General features: G+C 34.2%; 1 long non-coding RNA gene across 1 annotated transcript; it reads right to left on the reverse strand.

Annotated features, from left to right (window-relative positions):
* Window positions 1-1,096: 1,096 nt before the first annotated feature.
* Window positions 1,097-2,265, reverse strand: LOC130640813 (uncharacterized). The gene is made up of 2 exons (XR_008982395.1): window positions 1,269-2,265; window positions 1,097-1,172 (listed from the first exon to the last, which is right to left on the reverse strand). It is a non-coding gene; the product is annotated as an uncharacterized LOC130640813 (long non-coding RNA).
* Window positions 2,266-12,306: the final 10,041 nt, after the last annotated feature.

A 12,306-nucleotide genomic window follows, 5' to 3' on the forward strand; every position in this document is an offset into this window, starting at 1 on the left:
TAAACACATTTTTTGCGGAAACAATGTTAAAGTACATGTATATTAATTAGTGTCAATATCAATGTTTAGATGATTTGATAAACAACCCGTAATTTTTGATTTGATTTTACCTTAGAACGTTACGATTTGTTTGGTTTTTCCTGCATTTGTGTCCAATGCTCAGCTACCTTCGATTCATTGACAATAGAAAACATTGTTTAAAGCAATTATTGGCCAATGACTGTAAAACGCATTAACACAATCATTGATAGCTATTGCTTTGTTGGAATTTTTAACCAAACTTCAACAAAGGATGCCAGGTTCATCAGAGCATAGTTTATTATCAACACTCAAAATGTTATCTACAGATAATGGTCGGGTGAGTTTAAGAGTCTTGAAATGAAACATATAATATGTATGCAAAAAACTTTTGATTTAATTTTGAATTTCAGTTCTCAAGCATAAACAACACTGCATTCTGTACATCTTGGAGAGAATACAAATTTTGCATGCATAAGATGGACATGATGCTGCAGCAGAAAAATGGGATGGAATGTCCTTCGTGTCATGATGATCAACATTCTTGTCATGTAGATGGAAACAACAAATTGTATCGTTACAAATCTGCTGGTAATAAAATGTTGGTATTGTTATATTCATTTTTCCAAGTAAATTTTTATCAATTTGAATTCATTTACCTCAAGAAGTGTGTTGGAGTAGTTTAGATTTGCGTAAAATATTTCAGCTCTGGGCCATCGTTCTATCAAGATTTATTTGTGATTCGGAATGTGTGGAAAGAGCGGTAGACAATGTATATTCAAAGAAGTCCAATTATGTAAAGGTGTGTGCTTAAATGAAAACATTTTTTCCTTGGGTAATCTTTTTTTCATTTTCTTGGAACTCTTTAATGTAGTTTTGAAATTTGTGGAAATTTTTCAAAACACTAAATTTAAAATTTAGACTAAGAATGACTGTGGTAACACTGTCTGCATGGCTGCTAAAAACACTGCAAAGCATAACACATATTTATTGTTGTGTAATAACATTTTTATTATCAATTAATAGATACTCTGTGACGGTCGTATGAAGAGTGGCACAGGTTTGACAACTGGTGAAGAGGTGGAGCAGGTCAACAGTTATTTGTCTCGTTTAGGAAATTCAACAAAGCATCAGTTGCGTGAAGGTATGTTAATCTAGAATAAAAACAATTAACTGGAAACAATTACTATTATGAATATGGTAATGACCAGAAAGATTTCTTGTTTCATTCATTGTAATGCTTGCCTTACCTTCGAGAGTCTCTCACCATAGTTCGAAATGATACAATTACCTGCATGGTATTGTCTTGGAATCGTCAGAAAGTCATCAAATTATCATCCACCTTACAAAAGAAATTCTTTAGGTAGGATTTAAAGGCCCTTGCAATGTTATACTGTTGTCATTACCCTTTATATTAATGTTATAAAGAATAAATGCTAGCACAACATCCAGCATGTAAAAACTGGTAAATAAGGCAAATAAAGATGGAAAAATAATTGAACAGTTATTAATGGCTATTAAATTAATCCAGTTTTATTTATTGTGTTAGACAAAAAAGTTGTTGGCTTTATCGAAAACACAGGTGGAAGATAAAATGATGGGAAAGGGGTGTGCGTTTCAGGAACAGATTATATTAAAATGGAAAGAAGAACTTATTTTTTGGGCTAAAGGTTATATTGATATTTTTATTGCTCTTAAAATTACTTTTTCGCGTGTTAATGTATTTTTATACTAGGCTATGCATAAAGATTTTATTGATTGTCTCTCTTTTCAATTCATAGTGTTTTTATCAATTTACTATATATTCAAATATTGCAAAATCCCGGAATGACAACAGGAAAATCTTCACTGAAATGGAAGAGTTGGTCGTGTGTAGGGACAAGTGATATTTTATCTAAGGAACTAACAGAATTGTTAATTGGCACACCTTATCTGCGAAACACAAATCAACAAAATTTGGAAAGAGCAACGTTTCTCAGATCTAAAGTATCATCTGAACCTACCTTGGACGATGTTGTTCCTATAAAAAGGAAGTTTCTGCAGATCTTCCAAGATGAAACCGAAAAAGCATATTCTGGCATAGCCCAAAGTAACATGCAGATGATAAAGTTAGCAGGTCCGTATTTTCTTCTTCATATGTATGGATGATAAATATCTATTAAATTCCAAGTTTTATATTTGTGGTAAAAAATTTTGGAAGAATATAGTTTTATAATACGTGTGGAACTTTACTTTCATAGACTCCTGTAAAATGAGAAAAAGAATTCGACTTAAAACGTCTGAAGAGAAAAAAAAACTTAGCGATATCAGGAAATATAATCAAGTTGCTGATGAAGTGGGTGTGGCTACAACTAATGTAGATGTTGGAAGAGACAAAGTTGTCTCTTCCAACATCTACATTAGTTGTAGTTGACATTCCGTGGCTAGAAGAAGAAGGTCATGAAGGTACTGCAAATAAAATGTTACTTTGTGTTTGCCCTGTACTCTCTGTGACACATTAAATCATTGAATGTATGGTGTGTGCATTTTTTTATTATGTTTATTGCCTCATATTATTTTGTTTTTATGTTTCAGGATTATCGATGAACTTTAAACGTTCTGTTGTCATTCTTTTTGAACTGATAAAACGATGCGAAGAAGAAATCGAAATTTTGCAAAGAGAAATGACAAACTATCTGTCGTATTACAAAAACGTGATTGTTAAACTTGAAGAAGCTACGAAAGTGATTCAACAGACTCCAAATGTTAGTCATTTACCTGCACAGCATAACTGATCAAATATTTAATTTCAGAGATTACACTCTCTTTTTTGTGTAAATTAGTAGGTCGTGAAATTTTACGTTTTAGGTTCTCTTCATAAAAAAAGGTGTACGATTTGCAAAAAAACAATTATTGAATAGTTACCAACATTTTTTGGACATAATGAAGACGAATACCGACAGTACCTATAGTGTAGAAGAATTGACTGATAAAGATGATTCCGACAATGACCTTGATAGTGATGATGATGATGATAGTGATGATTCGAATTCAGAAAACGAATACGAGTAATTAGTTGTAAATAAATAACTTATTTGTTTTTGGATTGCCGTTTTTACACCTTTTAGCAATTTCCTAATTATTTTACTCTATTATCCCATCAGTTTAATCAAGATATCGATTAAATATTTGCATTCTTCGAATTCTACCATGGGGTTCTTTTGCTACGTAAAACATGGCTTCTTAATTTCGCATGAGTTTTTAACTCCAAGGAGATTTTAGTATCTTTCTGTATTTATATATAATTGTATTTTTAACAAAAAGAGTAAAATATGTAAACAGTATATTATTCAAACATTCACGAAATCGAAGTATAACTTCTTTCTAATTTCACAGTATCCTCAAATAATTGTTTTTTATTGTGTTTGTCTTTCTCCACACGAATTGGGCCTGAGCTATACAATGCGGTTATTCCAATATCACAGTTTCCTCAAATAATTATTTTTTACTGTATTTGTCTTCTATAGTACAAAATACTATAAAATATACAGAGGACTGTCGATGTAACCAACCGCCGATATAGTGAAAGTTTCGATGTAGGTCCATTCCCCTTCAATTTAACCTGAAGAAACTGTTATATACCGTTCTTTGTAACGAACCCCGATACAGTGAACTCTTGATTTAAAGAGCCAAGTTATTCGTTCCCCACACTCAAAAAAATCTCGATAAAAGAAACTCAAGGCACTAAAGGTAATAGAACTTCGGCAACATTTTTAACATGGGTATCAAAATTATGTTTCACTAACAAAACCGTACAGTGTCATTCTCGACCTTCCATTTCCGGGGTATTTGTGTCTCTATCAAAAAATTCAAACAAGACGTGGATACTAGCGAAGAATTGGATTTCTGATTTGACGTACATGTACGAGTTCAACTCGACCTTTCATTTTCGGGGTATTTGTGTCTGAATCCAAAAATTCACACACGACGTGGATACAAGCGAAGAATTGGATTTATGATTTGATGTACGTGTACGAGTTCAACTCGACCTTCCATTTTCGGGGTATTTGTGTCTCTATCAAAAAATTCAAACAAGACATGGATACTAGCGAAGAATTGAATTTCTGATTTGCCGTACGTGTACAAGTTCAACTCGACATTCTATTTTCGGAGTATTTGTGTCTGAATCCAAAAATTCACACACGACGTGGATACAAGCGACAAATTGGATTTATGATTTGACGTACGTGTACGAGTTCAACTCGACCTTCCATTTTTGGAGTATTTGTGTCTGAATCCAAATATTTACCCACGACGTGGATACAAGCGACAACTTGGATTTATGATTTGACGCACGTGTACAAGTTCAACTCGACCTTCCATTTTCGGGGTATTTGTGTCTTTATTGAAAAATTCAAACAAGTCGTGGATACTAGCGAAGAATTGGATTTCTGATTTGATGTACGTGTACCAGTTCAACTCGACCTTCCATTTTCGGAGTATTTGTGTCTGAATCCAAAAATTCACACACGACGTGGATGCAAGCGAAAGATGCAACTTCTGATTTGACATACATGTACTACGAGTACTTTCATTCATTTCATTCGATATTTCGTAAATAAATTTACATTATCGATACCGTAAAAAAGATTATAATAAATTTTTTAACATTCGTTCTGATTCATTTGGGTGATGCGTCGCAACTTCGCGTGCGTTTTGCCAACCTATATTTAGCATAGCTAAGTCCTGTTTGACATTAGTTGACTATGTCGTTGGGGATCTGCTTTTTGGCCTTTTAAAGTCGGATTTCCACTAGACGAAACGTTAGGTAAACGTTCTTCGAAGTCCTGAACTACCAAAAGCGGTAAAGCGACAACGCTGAAGCCGCAAAACAATTTCGTCACGCATGCTCAGTGACAACAAAATAAGCGTTAGCGCTAACGTTTCGTGGGGAAAATCCAGTTTAAAAGGCATCTCTGCGTACCGCATTGCTTTTCGTGCGGGAGCATTAAAGTTCATTTGCTGGATCTTGCCGAACCATCTTAACCGCACGAGTACTGGGCATTCCCTTTTCGGAGAATTTATTTTCTATCTGTGAAATTTAAATTCACCAGAAATTATATAACTTTTCCGTATGTGTGAAGTTGGAATCTGTGAAACAAACTCCATCCCCCAGCAGAGGAGCCAACAGCGAAACTTTGGTCCCAGGTAGTCCCCCCCCCCCGCACGGTGGGCCAAAACGACCCGAAAAATGCTTAACTAAATCGTCCATCAAAATCGGCCCGGAAATTTCGAATCGGCACATTTCTGTCCGCGTAATATGAAACGATTTGCAAGAAACTTTGAAGATCTGGTACTCGTTTTACACGTATACGAGCGCGATAACATTTCTTGATTCAAACAGAGGAAAGCACAAGCTTTTCGTTGAATATAAACACTTGATACTTCAGCGTCGGTAAGTCTTCTATTTCAGCAAGCTCTTTTATGGAATTTTTTACTTTTTTCTGTTGGTAGGTCATAGAGATGGAGTATAGAATGATACCAGCTTCGCTTTTCCACTTCTAAGTCGATGTTTTCCTGAAACTACAGTAGTTGTACCAACTTTCTGTTGTTTTAGATTTTTGTTTCTCCAAAATTATTCTCTCTAAATGAGCTAGCAATATCAGGGTATTTCACTCCTTGGTGCGTCACGGCAGCCATTTTTGTTGAACAGTTGTTGTCTCTTTTAGGTGTTATAAGACTTGTTATAAGACTTGTTTCGAATGGAACGTGGTGATTTCAATTCCTATGTAGCCTTGGAAAAGAAAAGCATTTCTTACGTAGAAATAATAAACTTTCATCTTGGCAATGTGCTTGCTAGCATTCGCCGCAAAATCAATGCAAGAGCAACTTTAAAAAGTCCTTTCAGAATTTCAGTATTGGAACGAATTCCGCCAGCTGTATTTTTAGAAGTATACAAAGCAATCAAAGACTACAAAACATTGTTTGGTCGTGTGATAGAGGTCAAAAGAGATAAGAAGAACATCATAAAAGAAATTAAAATTACCTTCGATTATCTTGGTTCGTTAAAATTTCATTTGAGTAATTGTGCTCAGTTAGTGTGTCCAAAAATTTTCACAAAAATTTGAAGAATGGTGTGAGTGGTGATATTGTTGTCTCGGGTTCAAATTTAGCTGTTATGACGTACAAAGTTAGTACGAAAACAATGGTCATGGAAATAAGTTACAAAGTCACCAACAAGTATGGTAATGTGTGTAGCTATTGACTTTATTTTTTAATAATTTGGTTGTTTAATTTTGTTGTTCTATGATATGCCCCCAAAAGGTAAATCCAAAGCTGAACACGCCAAATTTTCGCAAATAGGGCAGTTTACCTCTAATTTGAAAAAAATAAAAACAATGGATTCAAAAATATTGACTTAACAAAGTTTAATAAAGTATAGGAGTTCGGAAATTTTAAAGCTTGAAAGTGAAGTTACTTTACTCAGTGATAGGATTGATGCTAAAAGACAGCAGTGCAACCGGAAGAGAAGTAGATTAATTGATATAGAAAATTCATTAGCTAATAAGAAAACTTTAGTTGATTTAAAACTACAGAAAAGAAGCTTTTCAATTAGCAAGGCTACTTCACTCAAAAGAAAACACAATCCATCCTGTAAAGAGGTGAACAGATCCGCTAAACATTGTCGTCGTCAGCAAACAATAGATGTCTGTACAGCCATACATGGAGGCACTAAAGAAAATTCAGACCCAGTAATCTTTGGCACGCTTGATTCGCTATGTGCAAAATTTCCTTCAAATGTAGTTGCAAAAGGTATCCTAGATTCTAAACCATCCGTTGTGAAATTAATTACTAATAACATTGTTAAAAATTGGAACAATGATTATTATAAATCTTCTGAAAATGTCTTGAGGTCACTCAGTGTCTATTATAGCCATAACGTAATGGGAAAAGCGAAATATGGAGCCATCCGAAAAGCCAATAAAAATTTTTTGAATGGTAAAATGAAACTTGCAAATTATGTGCTATATCCACATCTTGCGTCAATAATCAATTCAATCGATATTGGAACCTTACATGAAGTTTATCCAACATTGTCAGATGAACCGGTAGCCGGAAATTATCGCTCTTGTGATGAATACATCTTGAGGCTAGCTAAGTTTTATCTCTTAGCAAATGAATGCTGGAAAGATAAATTAATTGTGTTTGAGAATATGAAAAAAAAAGATCCAGATTCATTCTTGTTTGTTCTTGCCATTGGTGGTGATGGTGCCCCAATATGCGGTATGAGTTTCTTGGTTTCGTTTTTAAATGTCGGAAATCGGATTTGTAGTAGTTCTGAAAATTATTTGCTATTTGGTGCTGACGTGGAAGAGAGTTCATCGACTGTTCGGAAATTTGTTTTAAAAGTTATTGCAGATTAAAGTATTTGGAAAGTACTGTATTCACAATCAATCTCAATGATGTAGTTCACAAAGTAGAAGTTTCACTGGGAGAACTTCCAAACGACATGAAGATGTTAGCTTTTCTTGCTGGTGAACTCACAAATTCTTCATATTATTTTACCACATTTGGTACAGCTAATCAAGATAATGCAGCAAACATGAACTTTTCATATGGCGACCAGTGGAAACCATTTGATTATGAAAAAAGGATTGAAGATGTTAAAAAGATTGAAGTCAAGAAAAATGAAATTGAGAAGAAAAGTAAAGGAAACAGTCTCACGAAGCGTTCTATGTTAACATCGTACATATCCAAAACGTTGCAATCCAGACAAGAATTCGAACCACTTGTAGGACAGTATATTGACAGAGCGAAAGCTGAACCCCTGCATTTAAAAAACAATGTTGTAAAAGAGCATTTCATCAAAATATTTGCTCTCGTCTTGGCAGTATATCCTATCGGTTCATTTAAAATCTTTTCTGAAATTCCATGTAATCAAACATTCCCGGATATGTGGGCATATTTTTGTTCAGGCTGCTCTCTCGTTAAGTACGTAGGGAAATGACGTCAGTTATATTCATTCAAATATACCTTATTTCCCTATATAAGTTTTGGCGAAATGCAATGGCTTAAAAAAAAACAAAAAAAAAAAAACATCAAGGCCAAATTAATACGCTCACGTCAAAAATTCTTCATTCTTTCTTCAGTTTCGAAAAAATAAAAAATAAGTACATGACTAATGACTGGTCAATGCTTTAGTTAAAAACACGTCAGCATTGCAAATGCAAAAAAAAAGTTGCTGAAATTTATATACCTTTTTCCTGTAACGTAAGGAGCTTGAAACGCTGATGAAGAAAATGTTTTAGGAAACTTACTTTCGCCTTCACTTTTCTGTAGGTTTTGGAGTGTTTGTAACTAGACTAATTAAGAAGGATGAATTCATAGGAGAATATATTGGTGAACTTATTATTTCTCCATAAAAAGGAGAAAAAAGACTCGGATTATAAAGCGACAATCTTCTTTTTGTAGGTTTCTGATCCTGCTGGATTGCGTAGGATATAAATGATTGTCACATTGCTTTACAAGAGGTACTTCTTGCGTTTGGACATTTTTTCGATCCGAAATCTTTATGTGAAATTGAAGAATCGGAAATAGATAAAGAAAAGGAGAATATTTGCAAAACTGACGTCATTTTCAAAACTAAAGATTGTTTTTTCGGTATTTTATCTGGGTTTCGGGTGAATCTTTTTAGCTAAGACGAAGGAATAATTTTAATTATTACTGCTGTTTATAAACAGCTTTAAATTACTGCTGTTTATAAACCATGGCTTTTTGAGCTAACCTAAAAATGGAAACAAACTGAGGGAAAATTTTTTCAAACACGTCAATTAACTGAACGAAAATTAGCAACCTGGTACAAGTCAGTAACAGTACCAGTTCATAACATAGAACACAGTTTTACAACCAAGATAAAGCGTTTTTCCTACTCATAGGCGCTTGTGTACTAAACAAAACGAGAAATGGTCAGTTTGGGTACCATTGGATGAGCAGATATGCGCCAACTAGCAAATTTGTAATGCTAGAATAAGTATAAAGGTTAAAAGGCTGGAATGCGGCACAAGTTAAATTACCTTCTTGTCAAATCAGTGAAAAGGTTGCAGGTTTTAGAAAAGGATATGTACCGAAATAAAATAAAAAACTCATAAAACAGCTTACATGTATGGCCACGCAAAAATGTATTCAAGAAACGCATTTTTCGATACCTGTCAGTTGACATCAGTTGATGGAGGGAGATTAGACGCCAGTACCGCATCTAGTGAAGTTTTAAACATTCAAAATATCATGAAAGCTATAACAACGAATGACTTGGCAGCCCTCCTGGACCGCGGACATCATTAGAAATGAATTTCTTGCCAAGTACTGCGAAAAACAATCGTATGCCCCACTGATAGCGAAAAAGTATTTGTCCTTGTTAATGCACTTTAATGATTTCCTTATTAATGATGAAATCTTCTTAAAAAAGTACACATTTTGTCTTGTTTGTAAACATATAGCTAAAATGTATGTCTTTTAACCTAGTTAAGGAGAAAAAAGAGGTATTTAATTTGCTTTGTGGCATTTCAACTCGTTAAAATATGCGATAAAGTTCGATCATTGTGCACAAAAAAAAAACTCTTGATCGTAATCAAACTTTGGGAAATATACCAAAGGAAACCTTGACAGAAATAAATGAAGAGATACGAATATGCTGATGGTGATGATTTGCAATTGGCTGATGACGTTTCTAATGATTGAATACTTTCGGGTGACGTTGTTTTTAAATATTAGCCATGGCTCGATTTACGCGACTTGTTTATTTTCGATCAAATGAAACTCCCATTCTCAGTGATGCATGGCGAAACTACACCAGATGTCATGTCAGGTCAGATACATACAGAATTTTTTAACTTTCAACTTGATTTTTACGTTACAAAGCTATGTCAATGACATCATTCCAAATCATATTCTCCAGGTAAAGACATTAGGTGAAGAAGCTGAACAAGTTATTAGCTACTTGTCACGTGTTGGAAATACAACTAAGTACATGCTTTCCCAAAGTAAACAATGTACTTTCACATTAAGGGAAATTGATTTATTTTAGTGTTTGAACATAAACATTGACACTTCTTAACACCTTTTTATGTATAAATTGTGCCAATTGTTTTTTTCTTTCCACTAGAACTTAAAAGATACTGAATCATCAAAGTTAGACTGAGATAATAGTTGTAAAAGTGCTGGCATAAAAACAATTGTGATCACATGACAGAATTAACATAAGTGAATGTAACTTCCTTGACAGGTATAGTCCACCACTGTGATACTTGTTTCATTTATTTTTTCACACAAAATATACTCATTTTCAAAGACAAACATAAAAAAAAATCCTTCAGAGAGAAACGTTAGCTTCTGTCTCCGTTGGATTCAGATGAGTATTCAGACTATCATGACGTCCCCCCCTTCACTATTTGCTGAAATATGGTAGCTCCAGAAAAATAGTCCAGTCGAAGGCAAAGATTTTGGTGGCAAGACTAGGCCCATTTAAGATAGGCCTAGAAATTTAAGGAAAAATAATTAGGAAAGTGATGCCGTCAAAAAAAAACAATTAAACCATGATTTGCAAGTATCAATTAAAAGAGACCGTCGTTAAGAAACTGACTAGTGGACATTACTACCGCTTGAAAAAGTTTAAACGTTACTATTTTTTGGTCCTTTTGAGAATAGCTACTAGTAATAAGGAATAATAAGAAGAAGAACGATAGACACCACAAAAGAAGTTAATAGTTGACCAGTTTCAAAACTGCTGTTCAAAGAAAAGGCAGAAATCGAGTACTGTAAAGGGAACACCAGCCTATTGGATAAGTTGTGCTGATTTGAGGTGGAATGAACTAATATCAATAATTGCCAAACTGAATGGTGAAAATCTGTCTGATGAGGAAATCATCAATATGACCTACTTTGAACGATGCCGGTTTTTAAATTTAAATCCTGTTCTACTAGCTCGCCATTTCCAATACCGTGTTAAATATTTTTTCAAAGAAATCATTGTAGATGGACCTCTTGGCAAAGTTACCTATCATGCTATTCGTGTTGAATTCCAGATTCGCGGTAGTCCACACATCCATTCTTTGTTGTGGGTTCTGAATGCACCAACCTTGACCAGGCAAAACGTTGATGAATATATTAGATTTGTTGATGCAATTATCAAGTCAAAAGTTCCAGAACGAGAACAGAATTTAGAATTGTTTAATTTAGTAACCTCCTATCAGGTACATTCTCACTCAAAATCGTGCAGAAAATATAAAAATGGAAGTTGTCCATACCAATTTGGTCGTTTTTTCTCTGAAAAGACTATTGTTGCTCTGCCACTTTGTGAGAACTTAAACCCTGCTGAACGTCGTATAATTTTCGAAAAACGAGAGGCAATATTGAATAAGGTCAAGGCTTATATTGATTGTAATTTAAATCCAAAGGCAGAAAAATATTCTATATTCAGATAACGAGAACTTTGAGCAGGTGCCTACTATAACAGACATCTTGAATGAACTTAATAATACTGAAAATAAATATTATCATGCGCTAGGTATTTCCAGCTTCACTTGAGACGACCACCAAATTCTTGTTTTGTAAACAATTATTTTGAAGAAGGCTTACTAGCATGGGAAGCTAATATTGATATTCAGCCAGTGTTTAATCATTATAAAGCTGACACATACATGTATGCCTACTTCTCCAAATGTGAGGATGAGACATCAGAAGCAATGAAACAAGCTGCAAAAGAGGCTTTCTGTTCGGATAAGACATATGTTGAACAGATAGCACGCATTTTCACAACAAAGAGGCAGTGCTCAATTCAAGAAGCTGTTTACTTATTAATGCCTGCACTTTGGCTCAGACGAACATTTCCTAAAGTTGTATTTGCAAATACAAATTTACCTGAAAAGCGATATAGAATATGCCTGAGGAAAGAGAAGATTGACGAACTGCCTGAAGATAGCTGTGATGTATTTCAAAGGAATATGCTTGATCGTTATGTTGATAGTCCTGATTTGAACTTTGATAAGGGGAAATATGCTGTTTTAGAGCAATTTTGTTAAGCAAATTTTCTTGCTAATTACTATTTAGCTGGTAAATTCGATGATAACAATGATTGCCAACCTACTATACTTCTTGAAAATGATTTGGAAAATAACCATAACACAAGTACCTATCCCTCACCAATAACTTTGATGAAAACAAATGAAAAACTTAACTTGGACACGCATGGGTAACATAAATAGAGTGAACAAAGATCGTTTTATTAACCGTTTACAACTGTGTATAGGCACT

The sequence above is a fragment of the Hydractinia symbiolongicarpus genome, chromosome 1 (assembly GCF_029227915.1).
Source record: "Hydractinia symbiolongicarpus strain clone_291-10 chromosome 1, HSymV2.1, whole genome shotgun sequence".
Lineage (NCBI taxonomy): Eukaryota > Metazoa > Cnidaria > Hydrozoa > Anthoathecata > Hydractiniidae > Hydractinia > Hydractinia symbiolongicarpus.